The 21371-nt window shown below is 42.9% G+C and overlaps 1 protein-coding gene across 3 annotated transcripts in view; it reads left to right on the plus strand.

Moving 5' to 3' along the window:
- Positions 1-21371, plus strand: part of CDH13 (cadherin 13) — a 1164779-nt gene that overhangs the window by 926772 nt on the left and 216636 nt on the right. The window lies entirely within an intron of this gene.

Consider the following 21371-nt stretch of genomic DNA (forward strand, 5'->3'; position numbering starts at 1 on the left):
TAGAGACAATTTGGGTCTAGCATCAAATCAGATAAACTATCATTTTTAATTATTGTTATTTTGATAAGGACTTCATAGTCTCTGGAGTAAACGAGCCCTAAAAATCCTTGTTCATGTTTTTAAATGGTAAGGGAGATTCTGCAAAGATAGTGTAAGGAAGCAGGAGGAAGAGGCAAATACTGGTCAAGTGCCTCGTCTAAATCTACCACAGTCCTCACCATCATCATGAACAAATTGCAGCAATTATGCACCAAGCAGGATGCAAAGCAGGCAACACACATTCTCACATGAGGTGGTCAATCAGCCAAGTAAAGCCAAAGATGTTGTTGTACCCAGTTCAAAGATGAGGAAAATGAAGCTGGGAGGGTTCAAATAACTCATCCCCAATCACAAAGCCCTTAAGTGGCTCTGATAGGATTTGAATCCACAGCCTAAGTTCATCACATTTTTCTCCTTGTCTCTATTTCTGTATTTCTCAAAAATCAAGGGACATGGAGAGAAACAGACAACATCAAGAATGTCACTTAGAATCGATATTGGCCTGACTTCGATAACTTACCTAACAGAGAGGTAATCTTGTCATGAGGCACCCCACACTTCACGCCACACTTAGGCAAGAAGAAATGTTCACAGTCTCAGCTGACGCCAGGGAACTTTACAGCAAAGGAAATGTTGAAATGTCTCCTAGGCTGTGTCCCTCCATCCCTGTGCCTCTGTCATCCTGTCTACAGATTTTCATGGTAGCTAATAACCATAATGACAACTCTCAGCTGATTTTTCTACATCAGGGGTCCTCGACCCCCAGACCTGTAGCAACCAGGCCACACAGCAGGAGGTGAGCAGTGGGTGAGCGAACGAAGCTTCATCTGTGTTTACAGCCACTCCCCATCACTCCCATTACTGCCTGAGCTCCTCCTCCTGTCAGATTAGTGGCAGCATTAGAGTCTCATAGGAGTATGAACCTTCTTGTCAACTGCATGTATGAGGGATCTAGGTTGTGTGCTCTTTATGAGAATCTAATGCCTGATCATCTATTGCTGTCTCCCATCACCCCCAGATGGGACCATCTAGTTGAAGGAAAACAAGCTCAGGGTTCCCACAGATTCTACATTATGTTGAGTTGTATAATTATTTTGTTATACATTACAATGTAGTCATAATAGAAATAAAGTGCACAATAAATGTAATGTGCTTGAATCATCCCAAAACCATCCCAACCCTGGTCTGTGGAAAAATTGCCTTGCACAAAACTGGTCCCTTATGCCAAAAAGATTGGGGGCCACTGTTCTGTGTGTATGATAGAATATGTTACTGATAGGTGACATTATATGTACTATTCTATGTTGAAGCAAGTAAAGCTCTCTGTAAGCCTTTCTGAAACAGTACAGATACAGAAACAGGGACATCTAAAAGTCAGCCATCAGGCTTTCAGGGTGACATACCCGCCTTGCGCTTTGTTGTAGGAAACGCCCTGGAGTTGAGTCTGGGAGGTACTGGGAGGTGTCTCAGTAGGAGATAAGCAGCAGGGACTTGCCGTCTTCCTAGATATTACTGTTACTTGGTTGGTGCCTTTCATCTCAATGCCCATTTGTGATACCAGTTTGACCCTAGTAGCACCCAATTTCAGACTTTACCGGCCACCTGGGACTTAGGGTGAGTAGAGAGGCAATTAGGGTACATGTTCCGATCATTTTGAGTGACAGAGATTTCCAGATAAAAACAATATAAAAGAGGAACTGCTCAGGGTCTCTGGGGTGAAGGAGCTATACATCTGTCACTTCCACAGACAAGGTTCGTTTTCTTGGCTGTTTGCTGAGACCTGGGGGGCATTGAGCACTGGGAAATCGATGATTGTACAGCATTGTATAAAAAGGGCACCCACCAATGCTCACACAATCTGCAGGGCTCCTTTCTTCCTGAGGCAGATGAGTTTTGCTACACTGACAAGAATCCTTCTGGCTGAACATAAGATGTCACCTCTTGTAGAAGGGGCTGGAGTTTGAGACCATCACATTTGCTTTCTGCAATCCCTGAAGATTTAAGAGTGAACCTACATTGTTTATTGGGATATTGGCAGGTTGTAGTGGTAAGATTGGATCTGGGCGGTACCGGTTAGCAGAGAGGGTTGATGTTTCTAAAGAGTCTTTCCCAGCAGCCACAAACATCTATGAAAGATACTTCCATCAAAAACAAAGCTTGAAGGCAAAAAAAAAAAAAATGGGGAATTTAAGAGCATTTAGATTTGTCTCTTATGTGCAACAACTTCTTCCCTGACTGATTGTGCCTTGGGCAATATCGCTGGGTGCCTAATGCATGAATAATGTATGTATAATGTATGTGTCACTGCCTTAGAATAAGCAACGTGGACCACAGGTCTTGGGCACCTTAAATAATTTATGTTTTAAATCTGCATATAGTCAGAGAGGCATCTGAGTCTACATGTAACATTTATGAATGCAAGTGGAACTTTTATTTCCCTTTTTTTTCAAAAGCTAAATTGCCTTTATTTGAGTGTTAGTGTTCCAATTAATTTAGTTGACATCATTTCAATTTTGTTGCAATACCTAGTACTTACCGTAACTCATGTGGGCCCTTGTTGTGAATTAATGAGAGCAACAGAGAAATAACTTCAGGGAAAAGGTACATCTTTAAAGAATTTACCCACGTGGGTAGGTGGGAAAACTGGATCTGTGGTCATGGCTAGTGTGCTGGTATCCGAAGCTGGGTGTCCACAGTCACATCAGGTCCTCTGTATCTGTGACACCAGGGCAGACAGAGAGGTCAGTGTCCAACACTGTGGAGGACCACAGGCTCACCTCCCTCAGTGGGGCCAGCATCTCATAAACTAGTCATGCTGGAGCCCTCTCCAGGAGCTCCTGGTGGGAGCTAAAGGGAAGGTGAACTCCTTTCTTTTAAAAACTGCTATTGTGTTAAGATCTGCTGCCAGGATCTAGGAGGGTAGAGTAAAGACAGAGAAATGCAAAGACTGTATTCTGAAAAGTTAAGGAAGCAGTTCTGTGGGTGAAGATAGTGAATAATAATGTTGTGAGTTGTTATGATGAGCCAGGCACTGTGTTGATCACCTCATATGTACCATCATCTTTAATTTTTATTTGAAAGCCTGAAGGCCAGGAGTGATGGTTCACACCTGTAATCCCAGCACTTTGGGAGGCCGACGTGGGTGGATCACCTGAAGTTGGGAGTTCAAAACCAGCCTGACCAACATGGAGAAACCCTGTCTCTACTAAAAATACAAAATTAGCCGGGCATGGTGGTGTGTGCCTATAATCCCAGCTACTCAGGAGGCTGAGGGAGGAGAATCGCTTGAACCTGAGAGGCAGAGGTTGTGGTCAGCCACGATCATGCCATTGCACTCCAGCCTGGGCAACAAGAGCAAAACATGAGAGAAAGAAAGAAAGAATGAAAGAATGAAAGAAAGAAGAAGGAAAGAAGGAAAGAGAGGAAGGGGAAGGGGAAGAAGAAAAGAAAAGAGAGGAGGGAGGAGGGAAGGGAAGGGAAAAGAGAAAAAAGAAAGAAAAGAAAAATTGAAAACTCTGAGGTAGACAACTTAATTCTACCTTCTTTTCACCTTAATTCCAACGGTTTTCCAGATAAGAAGCACAGATTGGCCAAGCAACTTTCCTACTGTCCCAAAGAACAGGGATTGGAAGCCAAGAAGCCGAAGGCACCACAGCGTCTTTTTGAAACTTGGTGCTTTCGTGCCTGCCCAAATTCTCTGATTGATAATTAGTTTTCTAATTCTTTTATTTTTAAAAATAAAAAAATAAAAGATTAAATCAGATCAAACACTTGGCCGATATACATGTTGGTTATTCAAACGATGGAGGCTTCATTGCCTGATACATCCCGTACTGACAGTAGCAGATTTGGAACTCATGAAACCCAAATCTCGTCAACTTCCTGCGGCACCCCAGCTCCTTTTTATAGAACCCATTGTCTCCTTGGTTCTTTATGTGATAAATACCGATTGAGTAGCTACTCTGTGTTAGTCCCTGGACAAGAGCTGAGCAAAGGCATGAACGAGATAGGAGAGGTCTCCCTCTCTTGGAGTTTGGAACGTAATACACATATTCATAGTTCTGATTGGGCAAAATTCTTCTCTCTTACTTTTATTCATAGTTTCCAGCTCTGAAACCTAATGCTACAAAGATAAAAGTTGCATTTGATAGGTAATGCAATGAAACACTACTCAGCCTTTAAAAAGGAGAAAATCCTGCCATTTGCACCATCGTAGATGAACATGGAGGATGTTATGCTCAGTGAAATAAGGCAGATTCAAAAGGACAAATATTGCATGATACCACATATGCGATGAATCTAAAATGGTCAAACTCATGGCAGCTGCGTGGGAAAATGGTTTCGGGGGGTTGGGAGAGGGGGATTGGCGTGGTGTTAGTCAACAAGTACAAAGTTTCATTTATACAAGATGAGCAACTCCTAAAGATCTACTATTTAGTTTTCACTTAGTGTTGCTTCTCTATAATGTTGATGAGAAAAAAAATGGTCATTGGTCCCTGGGCCTCCCTTCTGTGTGCTCTGCCATTGGTATTACTTAGCTTCTTTCTCTGTATTGACATCTTTTTGCCTGGCTACCTACTTACTTAGTCTCTCCAAGTTTCAATTCCAAATTCCCAAGAGATTACAATGATTGACTCAACCTTAATCATATGAGTTGGTTTCCCTTTGGGGTATGCCCACCCCTGGCCTAGTAAGCCATGGTGCTGTGGCAAGGACACGTGTTCCATAAGGTTGCCCCCTCACGGGCTGAGGGTTGAGCAGATTAACCTGGAAGGGAAAGGGTATGTCTAGCAAATTAGAACAAGTAAGAAGTATAATCACCTGTAAGTTCATGCTACATTTTCTGGAGGGTTTTTTTAATTATTATTTAATTCTCCTCTCAGACCTTCTGTGACTCCCAAACCAATAAATCATTTTTGATTGTGTGCTGTTCTTTTCTTCCCTTGAAAAATATTCATTCAAGTTCTTCTCTCATTCCCTCAAAAGAGACTTCAGGCCGGGCGCAGTGACTCACGCCTATAATCTCAGCACTTTGGGAGACTGAGGCGGGCAGTTTACCTGAGGTCGGGAGTTCAAGACCAGCCTGACCAACATGGAGAAACCCCATCTCTACTAAAAAATATAAAAATTAGCCAGGTGTGGTGGCTCATGCTGGTAATCCCAGTTAGTGAGGAGGCTGAGGCAGGAGAATCACTTGAACCTGAGAGGCGGAGTTTGCGGTGAGCTGAGATCATGCCATTGCACTTCAGCCTGAGCTACAAGAGGGAAATTCCATCTCAGAAAAAAAAAATACTTCAAGCAAGGGAGGGCATGCTGTCAAAGTATATTTTCCTACCCTTCTGCAAGGTCTCTACATTTAAGTCAATAGCAGCACAATATAAGAAGAAAGACTATTACCAGCTAACATTTATTGAATATTTACTAGGCTATCAGCACTGGTCTAAGTACTTTACATGTTAAAATTAATTTATTTTCTACAATGATCTTAAGCAGAATTTCCTTCATTTTCTTATTTCCAAAATGATACTACCTAATATAGAAAGTGATGATGAATTTTGAGAGATAATTTACCTGAATTTCTTATTGTTCATAGTATATACTGAATAAATCGTGCCTGGTGATTGCTATAATGGTATCATCAACTACAACATTGTTCCACAGCTCAGTAGCAACACCGTTTTGTAGTTCCTTAAAAGCGACCACTGGTCTGAATCTGACTAAACTAAACACAGAGCATCAAAAGCAAATGGGAATTCGGAGGTCCAGAGGATGGGAGGTGAATGATACAAATGGTTAGAGTCACAAGTTGGAATCCAGTGGAGCGATAGTGCCTCAGAGCCAAGATCCCAGAGAGCAGAATTCTGAGAAATCCGTGTCCAGAGAATATGGCCAGGACCTTGGAGAGCTCTTGGTGATGTCCAGGTTTCTTCCACAGTTTAGATCTCAAACTAGTGCAAAAGTCTGCACAGGGGCTCCAGCCTTGTAAGGGTCTCATGTTGTTTTATTTGGAGGCTCTGACATAAGTGGAACTCTGGGTGCCAAAGGGATAGTTCAGAACTGGAATCTTCTGACCTGGATAGGGCAATCGAATTCTTGATTGCATTAGACGGTGCGTCAGGATCCTTGTCAGAGAGTAAGAACTTTTCATCTTCCCGTGTCAGCAGAGGAGTTCAGCTCTACTACCAGAATAGGAAAAAAATTGCAAAATATATAGCAAAAAAAAAATAGCAAACAACACCAACTTCTTTTCTTATGTAACCCACAGTGAACAAGAAGCAATTGTCTCAATTGGATTCAGAAACAACCGTGGGTTACATTTGGATTCTATGTATTTTTAGATGTTTAATTTATATTTGCCTATTTCATGAAAGATTGGCAATCACACATAAATCTGCATGAGTAAGAAGAGACCCATGAAAATAAATAGTCCTACAGATGTAAGATTTGAGATAATATGTATCTTAAGTGAATAGATTGTCTTTGCTCTTAATGAACCTTCAACCTTCATGCCACGTAGGTTTGGTGAAGAATGTTTTTGATGTCTGTTACCCATGTGGAGGGTTTCTGCCTGTCTATTTTGGGTAGAAGATACTTAGAACAAAAGTAATGTCGAAGGGAGGAGAACATCAAGAAATAAATCATGTCTGTATTCCTATAAAACTAATACCAGACTTGATAAACATGCATCTGAAACTTAGCTAGAAGTGCTATTCTACTGTTACTATAAGGGACCCTGAGTATTGTAGATTCGGTTAGACTGTGGGTAGCCAAGAGGGACGAGGACTTGGATTTTGTCCTGAGCTTATGGCAGGCTGGCAGAGGGACAAGTCCCCTTTGCACAAGTCCCCTTTTCTCTCTGGGTGTGTCTCCTCATCTGTAATAGAAGGAGGATTGAATTAGCTGGTCTGTAAGATCCATTTCATGATCAGAAGTACAGAGTAAGTATGTGAATGATGCGTGAATTAATGAACAAACTTCTCCCTGTTGCCACATTCCAGGAATAGCCCATGGATTTGCAAAGAGGGGCAAGAAGTGGCATCTACAAGCTGCTTCCTTTTCTTAGGAGCCTCCAACAGAGCCTAATAACATGGGAAGCATTACTGAATTATGACTTTGTGCAAGATTACTAACTTGGAGTGAATGGCTATTGTTTTTGGAGGTTTTAAACAGTCATGGAACCAGGATGGACTCCTGAGACGAAAAACCACATTTATTCATTTCAAATACAACATGCTAAAAATGTTTTTGAAGCTGTAATTTTACATCCTGAAAAAAAAGGTTAAATTCAAGGCAATGTACAAAGACAAAGAATGACTTTGAGCAAATGCATTAATTAGGGTTGAGATGTTCAGAATTTAATGTCAACTAAAATTGGTTAAGCTGAAGTCTTTTGGGAGCGGTGACAGTTCATCCTGTCCCTGTTAGTAATCAATGTGCTTGATTTGCTGGAAATTTTACATATAGCCTTATGAATCCTTTTGACTGAAGTGCAAGTTTCCTCTAGAAAAGACCAGTTTTAGGAAGGCGTGTGTGTGTGTGTGTGTGTGTGTGTGTGTATAAGTACATATACTGGACAAGTCTTCTTGAAAAACAGACCCAGTAGTGTCAAGTGGCGTATAACTATCCCCAAACCAAAGCCTCCTGCCCTCTTTTCTGCCTTTCCTCTGCTCCCTGGCAGAGCTGACCTACGATGTCTCTAGGTAACTTGGCACCAGTACTATCTAGAAACTGAAGTGTGATGGGTCATTTTACTTATTCCACGAAGTTACTGTGAGTGCAGATCCTGGAATCTGAGAGACCCAGGTCTGAAACTCAGTGTCTTCACAGCCTGCCTGTATGACTGGAATGAACAACCTTAACCATTAGTTTCTTCATCTGCAAAATGGGGATGTAGAACCTTCCTCACAGAGCAGTTATGAGACTAAATGAGGTCAAATGTGTGAAATAATTAGCACCATGCCTGGTGTTTTGCAAGTAAGTGTTAAACATCTGAGAGGTACTTCGAGTATCAGTAGAACTGTTGGTATTTATCAGGTGCCTTCTGTGTACCGGGCGCCAGGCGAATCCCCAGAGATGCAAATTGGACCGAGTATGTATTTTCAAGTAGTTCAAAATCTAGTAGGGAAAAGTGGCAGGAAAGCAAGTAATCAGGAAACGATTGGGTAAGTGATGTGACAATAAGGTATCAGCATAAACCCAGACAAGGGGCAGTAAGGAGGGGAGGGGCTGCTTCTTGAAAAGGGTGGCATATGGGTTGACTCTTTCTTTTTTTTTTTTTTTTTTTTTTTTTTTTTTTTTGAGATGGAGTCTCTCTGTCACCCAGGCTGGAGTGCAATGGCATGATCTCAGCTCACTGCAACCTCTGCCTCCTGGGTTCAAGTGATTCTCCTGCCTCAATCTCCTGAGTAGCTGGGATTACAGGTGCCTGCCACCACGCCCAGCTAATTTTTGTATTTTTAGTAGAGATGGAGTTTCACCATGTTGTCCAAGCTGGTCTCAAACTCCTGACCTCAGGTGATCCACCTGCCTCGGCCTCCCAAAGTGCTGAGATTACAGGTGTGAGCCATTGTGCCCAGCAGGGATGAATCTTAAACCAAGTGGCAAAAAGGTAAAAATAATGTCTGATACATTCAGGGATCAGGGATAGTCTGTGCAGAGGCCAGAGAGAAGAGTATGGAGGACAGAGAAAGGCAACCCTCCTCTGCCCTGGATCCAGAGACCCCATGTCCACCACAGCACAATTCTCTGAGTCCTGCAATAAATGCTGCAAACTGTTTTGTTTTGTTTTGTTTTGTTTTGTTTTTTGGGTTTTTTTTTTCTTTCAGTTAGAAACAGTCTCGTTCATACAAATGAAATACCAAACAGGACCACCATGGCAGAGGGAACTTCTCATTTTATCTCTTGCTCCTCAGTGCTTTTGAGTCTCTCCCTGCATCACTTCCCTGCCGTGCACCTGCCAGGTTTGTGGGTCCACTTGCACATTTGTAGTTCTCCAATACTCTTCAGGCCCAGTGATCCTTTTCAGACTCTTGTCCTCTAGAAAAGCAATTATTCAGATCTGGCCGAAGGCTTACTTCTCGGTTTCTGGCTAAAATTGCCCTCATAGTACCCTGACCCCAGACTCCTACTGGATGCCATCCAAAAGTTCTCGAAGCCCTCATTTCTGCTATAGGCATGGACCACTCTCTCCAGCCCTGACAACCCTGACCTCACATGTCCCTTGGGATTTCTGTTCCTCTTCCACTGTTCTTTTTTTTTTTTTTTTTTCTTGGTTGCAGAGTTTTTCGGAAGGACTGATTACCAAGTCTCTTCTTTCCCCAAGAGTGCTTCTTTGTCACAAATGATTCCACTCCTTGAGGACATTTGGTGACATTTAATTCATCTCCTGTTCTCTGCTTGGATGAATTCTCGGAACTCCCTGAGAGGAAGGACGAGGCAGTGGAACATCTGAGCAACGTGATCTTTATGTGGTGGGTGAAGGTGATGGATTTTCATCTCCTTCTTCACCCTTTTTCCTGCTGCATGGGAACTTCTGGGCATTCTCCTTTCTCTTCCTTGCTTTTAACTGATTTATTCTTTTCTGGCTTATGACTTTTCTTTTGTAATAACTGATTTATTATTTTCTGATAACTGATTTATTCTTTTGTGATAACTGATTTATTCTTTTCTGGCTTATGACTTTTCTTCTGTGACACCAGTTTGTAAATGTGTAACTTGTCTGATCTTTCTTCTTTCAGCACCCACCTCTCATGCTATAGCATTTGCACACCATTCCATACTGTTTAAGACTGGGATTCAGTTGAGTTGTAAAGCAGGTGTGAGAAGCTTTGCGAGGCTATAGAACTGTGTTCATCCCTCTCTTGACTTGGACTATGGAAGTTGCCACCTGCTCAGATGCCCTGAATGGTGTGTTGGGCTCTAAATTGGCCTGGCAGTACCACAGCACTCTTCCAATTTCTTGGGGATGTCCAGACATTTGATAGTAGCAGCCCAGTTGCCTCTGCTTGCAGTGGAAGGAAGGGTCAGCATTGTTCCCCAGCACCCACCCTTTGCTAGGAAGGAAGGACTGTTCTCCCCTTTCTTTAACTTGCACCTCAATGCATAAAGAATATTTGCCCTTTTCCCCCCATGAGGCAGGGGTGGCCTGCTGGGGTGGGAGTTCCAGCTTCTTTCTCAATCCCTTACTCACTCCTGTCATAGACAGACAAGTTGCTAAATGATTGTGGGAAACTGAAACGCCCTTCCAGCCACATTTACTGTTAGATAAGGCCCCTGACTCTCAAAGGCAGCACCCCACCTCCATTCTCCATTCTCCCTCTTCCACTTTCTCCATCCAGGTGCAGCAAGCCCTTCTGTGCTTCCTGTTTCCTGGACTCACCCATGCCCTGAGCAGGCGTGGGTTTGCCCTCCTCATACCATCTGATGAGGCCAGGCAGAGCATCAAATGGGAGGTTCTGGTCACTCTTAGGCAAAGCCCTGCCCTCCGGCTCACTTTATGACAGCACTCTGCCCTCAGGGTTGTCACCACCTGCTCAGATAATAATCTAGCTCATCATTTTTCATCTGCCTGGTGTTCTTTGCATGTTACTTCCAGAGGCAGAATCCCAGAGAAGAGAAGGAGCTCTCAGCTCCTAAGAATCACTCCTCCAGAAAAGCTCAGCAACCAAGAAAAACAAAAACACAGTGAAAGAGAAATGCTCTCCTTATTCCCACCCTCATCCCTCGCCTATCCTTTCTGCATTTCCCCACGTTCCCTCCATCCCTGGGAGATTTACCACCTGCCGTTCCCTGTGTGTCATACAATTCTAGGCTCTGTGCTTCTGTCCTGCCTGTGCCTGAAAGTCCTTACAGTTTTCCCCATTTGCCATCCAGCCAACCCCTGCTTGTTCAAAATTCAGATTCAGCCTCCCCTCTTCCAGGAGATCCCTGACTCCCCAGCCAGGCTTAGCTGCCACTCTTCTGGGCTTTCCCAGGGCCCAGTCATGGCTCTCATCACCATGTTCTCTAAAACCATTGACTTCTTTGCCTTCGCTAGCAGTCTGTGAGTCTGTGTAAGATTTGCCATATCAATCTAACTTTGTATTCCCGGTTCTTGGCGCATAGTGGGGGAACTCACAGAGACTAGAGATGAATCATAGATAAATGAGTGCCCCTTGAGTCCAGGGCGTGCCTGTAAAATTGGAAATATCTGCAGGTACAAGTTGCAGGCAGGAAAACTGAGGCACAAGAAGTGTCACTTGCATAAGACTTAGCTAGTAAATGGCAGAGCTGATGCATGTGAAAATGTCTAAGGCAGAAATATGTACTTATTTAAAAATTTTTTTAAAAGCAAGAAAATGTCTAGACACAAGGTTTTTTGTTTGTTTGTTTGTTTTGTTTTGTTTTGTTTGAGATGGAGTCTCGCTCTGTGGCCCAGGTTGGAGTGCAGCGGCGCAATCTGGGCTCACTGCAAGTTCCGCCTCCTGGGTTCACACCATTCTCCTGTCTCAGTCTTCTGAGTAGCTAGCAATACAGGCACCTGCCACCATGCCTGGCTAATTTTTTGTATTTTTAGTAGAGGTGGGGTTTCACCGTGTTAGCCAGGATGCTCTTGATCTCCTGACCTCATCATCTGCCAGCCTTGGCCTCCCAGAGTGCTGGCATTACAGGCGTGAGTCACCATGCCCGGCCTAGACACAAGTTTTAACCCTGTAAATTCTGTTGCCTCTAACTGCAACCAAAGCCCAACTCATCACATTCTGCACAGAGTGCTGCCCACATTCACTTGGGGAATCGGCAACATGTACACCTCGTTACTTCACCTCCAAACCCAGCTCACAAGCAGACAGGATGCACACCAACTGTCCAGTTAGCAGAGCTTCCCATTTAAATCAAATTCTCTTCTCCTCCCAAGCTCATTTCAAAGGCATTCATTGGTCTGAATACATGTGCTGGTGTAACAAAATAAAACTCACCCCCAGAACAAAAGGAAAAAACCGATCTGATGCAAAATCTATCTGCATTTCAGAAGCTGTCAAGATGAAAAATGAAGCCACAAGTTTGGCCTTTAAAAATATTAATTTCTTATAAAGATGAACTAGAGAGTGGTAACTAGAAAATTCCCTTATCTCCTAGGAAGAACAAACAGGATGAAATTCTGGTCCTTCTTCTTGAGTCTTATATGCCATTTCCAAATTCAACAGTTACTTGTTCACGGTTCATTTATGAGGTTTCTGAGCATAATGAATGTCCACACATGTCACTGATTTATTGATGAATCATTGTTTCTACTCTGAGCTCAGTTCATGTAGTTCAATATGCTTTGGCCTTGCTATGGCTTTAGGGGACGATAGTTAACCCAACAGAGCAAATCTGGCCAACTCCCGAGTGGGGCCGGGGTTTGGATTCAACAAAGGGCACCAGCAATAAATGCCTCCTTGCTGGTAGATGGGAAGGATTGAGAAGACAGAGGGGAAATTGCATGCATTCTGCTAACATCTACAACGTCTGTAACAGTGTCTTTTCCAGCAGTTATAAAGGATCCTCACTCTCCCTTTCCTCCCTCAGTCCCAGTTCATCCTCCAGAGCTCCTCATGATCAGCTCCCAAAGCCACTCGCTCGCTATTCTGTTCCTTTGAGGCCTCTGTCCACTTCCTGCCCTTGCCTCTCTTTCCTGGACCATTGCAGAGTCTCAGAACTGCCTCTCTGCTCCCAGCTCCATCCATTCTCTCGCTGCCTCCAGAACATTCTCCTTTTCTGAAACATTCTCCTCTGCTTGAAAGTACTGATGGCTCCTCCTTGCCTCGCACAGCAACTCCAAATTCCTTGTAATCTAGTCCCAAATCACTGTCTGGCCTCCTCTCCTTGCCCTCCTTCTGAACACCCTAGATTCCTGCCAAATATAATGTTATTCCACAAACCTACGAGGACCTTACCTGCCCTCTGTCCTTTGCACATGCTGTTCCTTCAGCCTGTGCGCTCTTCCTTCCCTCATCCACCTGGGAGACTCCTGCCAATGTTTTCAGACCCAGCTTAAACGCCCCCACCAAACCTCCCCTGCCTCTCCGAAGTGGAACCAGCTCCGCACTGCACTCCACCATGTTGGCATATACAGTACATGTGGCTACCAGTTGATTGACAGGTTGTCCCGTAAACCAGTCTGCTCAAGGCCATCTCCGGTAAAACAGTGTGTTCCCCTTCCCTGGGGAGTAACTTTACACAAGTTGCAGGGGGTAGTGGGCTGTAGTCATGATGCTATTGTTCCTCTGGAAATTATGCTTGAAAGATATTTGAATGAATGAAAGAATACGTTTAGTAAAAATGCGTTTTTCTATTTTTTTCTAAAAGTATCCTACACAATTTCCATCAGGATCAGTGGAGAAATCCCTCCAGATTCCTAATCATCTTCTTCCCAAGATAACGAGATCTCTGTCCTCTCTTCACAAAGACACAGGACATGGGCTCAGAGATGTCTAGGCATCTGGCTTTCTGCCTGTCTGCCTGTCTGGGGGAGCCAGTGGTTTTTTTGTTTGTTCATTTGTTTTGTTTTGTTTTGTTTTGTTTGAGATGGAGTCTCACTCTGTCTCCCAGGCTGGAGTGCAGTGGTGCAAGATCTGCTCACTGCAACCCCCGCCTCCCGGGTTCAAGCAATTCTCCTGCCTCAGCCTCCCAGGTAGCTGGGACTACAGGAACACGCCACCATGCCTCACTAGTTTTTGTATTTTTAATAGAGACAGGGTTTCACCATAATGGCCAGGTTGGTCTCGAACTCCTGACCTCATGATCTGCCCGCCTGGGCCTCCCAAAGTGCTGGGATTACAGGGGTGAGCCACCATGCCCGGCCAGGAGCTGGTGGTTTTAAACTGATCATCATTCATTCCCTTTCTCAGACTCAGGTCCCTGGTCCTGTGTAGCCTGTGTTTTCTTACAAAACGGGAAAAAGCTCTATTGTTGGCCAGAAAGCAAAGCAAAGGAACCTGAGCACACAGGATTCTAACTCATGCTATTGATTTCATTAGCATAGGTCTTTCATCGTAGATGCCAAACAGAGTATCCACTTCCCTTAGTGGCCACAAAAGCACCTGGAGAACTAGCAGAAGAGCCACATGGGGTCTTTGCTGTCTGTTCACCCCACCTTCTAAAATCCCCACCTTTCACACCTTGTCTCTGATGACACTTGTCTCAGGGATGTGACTTTGTGTCTGCTCCACAAGATGGTGTCTCTGTCTGCCATTTAACCCAAGCCCTTCTGAGTTCTGATCATGTTCCTGCACCAGGCAGCGAGAATGGCAAAGCCAAGGAAAAATGTACTGCTGCCCTCACCGCAGTCATGGTCTAGCATGGAACAGCCTCACTGCTTTACTAGGCTGCTGTGGGAAGGAACTAGCACAGTGTGTGCAATCGCTGGAAAAGACGGCTGGGGAGCCCAACAGCAGGAGACAAAGTCCATCCCAGTATTCCCAGAGATTCTTTCTCATCCTTTTATACGTCTATATACAAAATATATATAAATGTATTATGTATATATTTATAATATATAAAGTTATATAAGTATATAAATCATATATTTTATATAATTATATATTTATATAATTTTATATATATTTATTTATATTTATATATTAAAATTTATATATATTTATATAATTATATAAAACATAATTATATAAATTTATAAATGAAACTATAATTATAATTATTTTATATAAATTATATATTTTATATGTAAATTATATACTATATATACATTTATATTTTTATATCTCATCCTTTTATATATATAAAAGACGTTGCAGATGTTAGCAGAATGCATGCAATTTCCCCTGTGCAATTTCCATATATATATATATATATATGGACCTTCTGGCCCCACCGGAGGGCCAGCACCTCCAGCTAAACATTCAAAAGCAGAGGAGCTGCATTCCTCACCAGTGTGAGGGAACCACATTCACCAAAGAAAGCCAAAACAGACCCCGTTGATATACACATATTTCCACAAACATCGTAACAGTCTTTTTCACTTTGTGTCATTACCAGACACAGGGAGAATTTCCCAGCGGAAATCTTCACCCAATTTGCTCCGTATGGATTTTCTACCTTATTTTACTACTGAGAAAGCAGCCTACATGTTTTATCTGCAAGAGAATCAAAAGATGGAAAATTGTCACATGGGGGACAGTGAGAACAGCTTGTTGACAGAAACACAGTTGACAGTTGCATCCTGGAGGAAGCTCTAACAGTCTTCTTTTCATTTCTCTCAGCTTGATGTTGGGCAAAGTTTTTACTTCTTTAAAAAAAAAAAAACTAGCCCTTAAAGCAGTAAGATATTGATCACTTAAATTATCTGTGTATTGAATTAGGCTAATAGAATCTAAGTTTAAGCAAATTTGAAAGAATTATCTTGAACACGAGATAATAGGCCCCGAGTTTGTACTCCCAGGTAATGGTGACCATACACTTTTACCATATCAGATAATCAAGAAATATTGGGTCTGCCACTCCTTAATGTGATACTGGCATGTGCCGTGAGAATCCAGCACAGGCACTTTGCTCCTGAGGAGGACCAGGGGTAAAGTTTATTCTCCCTTTTTCCTTCTTAACTTTAACTCACCCCTCAATTACTCCCTCTCTTGTCTTCATAAACTGCATTTTCTTTTTGCTCATATCCTATGATTTGTCTCAATTCCATCCAGCTAGGTGCCTGAGCTAGAAACTAGCCACCAAACTGGTACCTCGTTCCCCTCGTTCCTCACGTGAAATGTGCACTCTGGCCACAGAGCTTAGCAGTCGCTCTGCATGGGGACAGATCCTGGCTCTGTCACTTCCTCTGGACTAACTAGGGGAAGTCATTTAACATTCTGAGCCTCAGTTTTCTCATCTATGAAGTGAATCAGATGGCGATGCCCATGTCACAGGATGCAGTGAGAGTCAAATAGGGGTAACTTCCAGAAAACTCACAAAGACTGACATGTGTTAAGTGATCAATAGATGTTATTTATTTTTTTACAGTCATCATCAACACCCTAATTGATAACTAGGTATTTTTCGTTCCACTTGTGTGTGTGTGTGTGTGTGTGTGTGTGTGTGTGTGTGTTGCTCTTGTTGCCCAGGCTGGAGTGCAATGGCGTGATCTCAGCTCACTGCAATCTCTGCCTCCTGGGTTCAGGCGATTCTCATACCTCAGCTTCCTGAGTAGCTGGGAAGAGCTAGGGTTTCATCATGTTGGTCAGGCTGGTCTCGAAACCCTGACCTCAGGTGATCCACCAGTCTTGGCCTCCCAAAGTGTTGGGATTACAGACATGAGCCACTGCACCTGGCCTTTTATTCCACTTTCTAAAACTCTCTTTCATTCCTCTCATACTCTCCCTCCTGGACCATCTCGTCTCACCTGGATGGATATACTGTCAGTGTCAGGTTCACCTCTTAAGTCCTCAGTACCGAGCACAGTGCCTGGCACCATGTGGCCCCAAAACAAATCCCTGATCCGTTGAATTGAATATTCTACCTCTCGCTCACCAGTTATTCAATCTTATTCCTGGCCATTTCTGGGACATGGGCAGAGGAAAAGCTATTGAACGTGTATAATAGCCAAACATGGCATTCGTGATTTAGAAGAATTCACAACAGATCCAAAATATGCTTTGGGCACTCAAATCATCCATCATTTCTCCTATAAATTTCAGTAATCATTTCTGTTGGGTTTGTTTGAAGGATTTGATGCGTTTAAAATTTAAATGTGGGAAAGTTATGCCTTTTCTTTTGTTTTATTTCCTAGCCATATGACCAATGAGGCAAAGAATCCAAACTCATTAAGTCTCACACATAAAGGATTGAAATGTATACAGTACTTACAGCGAGCATGGGCTGAGTGATGAAGCTCTCTTTTTAGGCCTTGAACATGTTGACACACTCAATATTTTTCATCCACAGAATATAGTAAGAACATCGTCTCACACCATGAAACATTAATATTATTTTTATGACTGTACACAATGCAGTGAGACATTGCTGAGCTGCTGAGAAATTTAAAGAATAAAAAAGATTTAGACACTGAAAGAACCTTGAATCATTGAATTTGGGGAGGTAGGGAGTAAAGTTGGAGTATGCCTAGGAGGTGATTATGTGGCTCCCAACAAACGAGCTAGAGCCAAACTTTGTGTGTTTTAAATGATTTGGATCCTTGGGTTTAGTACTGGTGGGTGTGGCTCAGTTCTGCATAGTCAGCATTCAGTGGTGGGTCAGGACACCAATGAGCAGCCAAAAAACCTGAATGACAGTCTGTCAGCATGGAGGTGTCCACCGAACCTGTGGAAGGAAGGAAACTACTAGAGGAAGGACAGTGACCAGTAATTGTGACACATGCTCTCTCGGCCCTTTTTTTGTACCCATAGTAGACGTCACTAATCAATGGCAACGCTTTTGCCCTTTGAGTCCAGATATCACCTTGGGATCCTACTTAACAAAGGGACCTATGCACAGTTGCCATAATTGATACAGTTTACCATATAAACTGAAACCTATCATTCCTAAAATTTTTAAAAATAAAATAAAAAAGGTAGACGGAAGCCCAAGTTTTGTAAATGAGGCTGCATTTTTAAAATGTAGGTAACTCTTTTCTTATCACCCAGCAGATTCTTTAATGGCAAAAAGGCCAGGCTTGCTTAACTTCTGTAGTTCTTTGTTAAATCAGTACACTCATTTGGTAACTATTGAACACCTGCTGTGTGACAGCAACATACATGCTAATTGGTAGCTGTCCCTTTATCTTGGCAGTTCTCAGTACTGAGCCTTGGGACAGGGAAGCCTAGACCATCTTGCTCCAGATTTCAGTAAATTGGGTCCCCGGGATTTAAAGAGGAGACGAGGATCCCCAGATACCCTTGAAGGTACAAAGGTATCTCCAAGCCACAGTTTTCCCAAGACAGTCCTTAAGCCCTGTGCCCCACAGTTTTCCCAGCTGTGAAATGGGCAGCTGCTGATACAGACCCTGCAGCATTGTCATGAGGTTCAGATGAGAACCTCGTTTGTATCAATTGCCATAACTGATGTAATTTACCATATAAACTGAGTGCCTGGGTCATAGAAGATGCTCTGGAAATGGCAGCAGATATTGTCATTATGCTGATGTTGCTATTGTCGTCATTATTTTTTGTCTCAGTGTGCACCTTTGATGCATCAGATGGGAGCACCCCGCTCTCCATTCTTAGAAACTGTGCTCATGCATTTGAGCTTGCCTCCAAAGTCTAGAGCCTCAAGGTTGGCCTGACTGTTGACATGTTTGACTTCCTAGCTCCAAGCAGGGAAAGCCCTCCAGGCCCTCAGTGGTGGTGTTCTCTTGGGAGCCTGTGCCTCAAAAACACTGGTGAGGAAAAGCAGCTATGACTCCAGGCCGAGAACCAAACACCTGGGTCTGGATAAGGTGTGCCACTTATAGTTGCTGCTCTGAGATCAGACCCAGGCTCAAATCTTGGCCTCACCACTTACCAACCACATACCTGTGAGTCACTGCAGCTCCTGGATGCTCAGTTTCCTCATCTGCATCACAGGGATGGCATTCCATTCCTGCGATTCACTATGGGTCTTAAGAGATCCATTCACTCTGTTCCTCTCCTACTTCAGTGGTAGCTTCGCAAATCACGACCAAGTCATGCCAGGCCCTGTTAAGATTCGCATGTAACAACAACCTTCTATGAAACAATAATTTCACAAACAACTTCTGGGGTCAACAGCGCTCCAGAATTTACTCCCTGTGATATCCATGAACTCCAGTTTTGAAAGTCCAACCCATGAAAAGTAATTTTTAAAGGGAACAATGTGTAATACCCAAGAGAAATGAAAACACACATCCACAAAGAAACCCTGAACATGAATATTAATAGCAACATTACGATAATAGCTAAAAACTGGAAACCCAAAGGCCTATCCACTAATGAATTCATAAACAAAATGGGCCTGTCCATACAGTAGAATATTATTTGGCCATAAAAATGAACGGAGCACTGTGAGATGATGTATTTTTGTTGCTGAAGCCACCTGGCTTGTGGAACTTTGTTCCGGTAGCCATGGAAAATGAATGCTGGTGGTGACTACTGATGGGTATGGAGTTTTTCTTTGGGGTGATGAAAATGTTCTGAAATCAGTTATGGTGATGGTTGCACAACTCTGTAAATATGCTAAAAACAGTTGAATTCTACACTTTAAATAGGTGAATTGCGCAGTATGTGAATTGTAAAACTGTTACAAAAAAAAAAAACAAGTGTCCCACACTAGAGCCATCTTATCAAGTCAACCTCCTGGTTAAATCACCCCCGCAGGCATCCTGTTCCTCTCAGGAGACCAATCTAAGCCTGTCCATAGATCTACAAGACCAGCACCATCTGGCCCATCTCCATCCAGCCCCTGCTCACACCACATCTCCCTCCCTCTCTGCCCTCCAGCCTGGGGGTTTCCATCTTCACCATGCCCAGGGCCTTTGCACATGCATTCATGACCTGGAGTATTTTTCCATCTTGCCCCATCCCACTGTCCTCATTACCTCTTAACCTCCTGTCAGATTTCAGCTCAACCGCCAATCCCTTGAGAAGTTTCCTGGTCTCTGAGAGACATTCAAGTCCTTCTTGGAGGTACTTTCATAGCACCCGAACCTCTTCAGCTCTCATTTCACCATTAGAATTTAACATAAACTTATCTGATTAATATCTGCCTCCCACACTGGGCTATTGTTTACGTAAGAGCAAGGTCCGGGACTATTTCACTCACCTTTGTAGTCCCAGAAACCAGCACATAGTAGGCTCTTTATTGTATTTCTTTAATTGATGTAAAATTCACATAACATAAAACTAACCATATTAAAGTGAACAATTCAGTGGTATTTAGTACATTCATTGATGTAAAATTCACATAACCTGAAACTAACTTTGTTAAAGTGACCAGTTCAGTGGCATTTAGTACATTCACAACGTTGTGCAACCACCACCTCTAGCTGCTCCTAAAATATCTTTATCATCCCAAAGGGAAACTCCAGAGCCATTAAGTAGCCTCTCCCGCTTCTTCCTCCCCTATGCCAGTCCCTGGCAAAAATCAACCTGCTTTCTGTCTCTATGGATTGATCCATTCTGGACCTTCCATATAAATGTACTCATTCAGTCTGTGACATTTTCGTGTCTGGAGTTTTCCACTTAGCATAATGTTTTCAAGATTTTTCCATGTTGTAGCATGCATTAGTATTTCATCCCTTTTTATGGCTGAATAATATTTCCTTGTATGGGTAGACCACATTTTGTTTATCTATTCGTCTGTTGATGGACATTTGGCACTGTTTCTACCTTCTGGCTAATGTGCTGTGCTATGAACGTGCATGTACATGTATTTGTTTAAGTGCCTGTTTGCAATTCTTTGGAATATACATCTAGATGTAGTAGCTCTATGTTTAACTTTTTGAGGAACCATCATACTGGTACCATATGTGGTATTACACATAGCAGTGATACCATTTTATATTCTAACCAACAGTACACAAGAATTCCAGTTTCTCCACATCCCTCCCAGCCCTTGTTATTTTCTGTTGTTGGTGTTTTTTATGTTAGCCATTCTAGTGGCTATGAGGTGCCATCTCGTAGTTTTGACTTGCATTTCTCTAACGATTTGTGATATTGAGCATTTTTTCACGCGTTCATTGGCCATTTGTATATCTTTTTTGGAGAAATGTTGATTCAAGTATGTTGCCTACATTTTAATGTTGTTGTTTAGTTATAAGCGTTCTCTATGTGTTCTGGATAATAGACCCTTATCAGATATATGATTTGCTGAATGTTTTTATTCCATTCTGTAAGTTACCTTTTCACTTTCTTTATAATGTCCACTTCATTGTATTTTTAACCAACTAAATAACTAATAAGTCCAGTGGCAGGCATTTAGATGACATTTGTGGGCAAAACAATCAAGGACTCCCATATGGAATTACTAATTTATAGCTCCCTGGATACCTGGGGGTCAGGAATCAGTCTGTTGATTGGCTGGGGGCTTTCACTTCCATCCAAGCATCAGGCCACATGGTGCCATCATAGTCGCAGAATCACTTATGAATAATGGATGTCTTCATGTAGGAAGGGTTAAACAGCCCCTGTCCTCCTGTGTCCACTGACCAAGTCCCCTTCATGATTTATGGATGATCACATTAAAGGAAGAAGAGAGGAATAGGGAAAGATGAGGTTTCCCAGCATAGCCTTTTCAGGACCCCTGTGTCACGCCTTGGTGCCAATTAACATTTACTTGAATTCTTGGTTCCCTCCCCAGCAGCTGTTGGGTCCAGCTCTCTGGGGGATGTCTGAGATATAAATGCTGAGACCTGCACA

The sequence above is a fragment of the Macaca fascicularis genome, chromosome 20 (genome assembly GCF_037993035.2).
Source record: "Macaca fascicularis isolate 582-1 chromosome 20, T2T-MFA8v1.1".
NCBI lineage: Eukaryota > Metazoa > Chordata > Mammalia > Primates > Cercopithecidae > Macaca > Macaca fascicularis.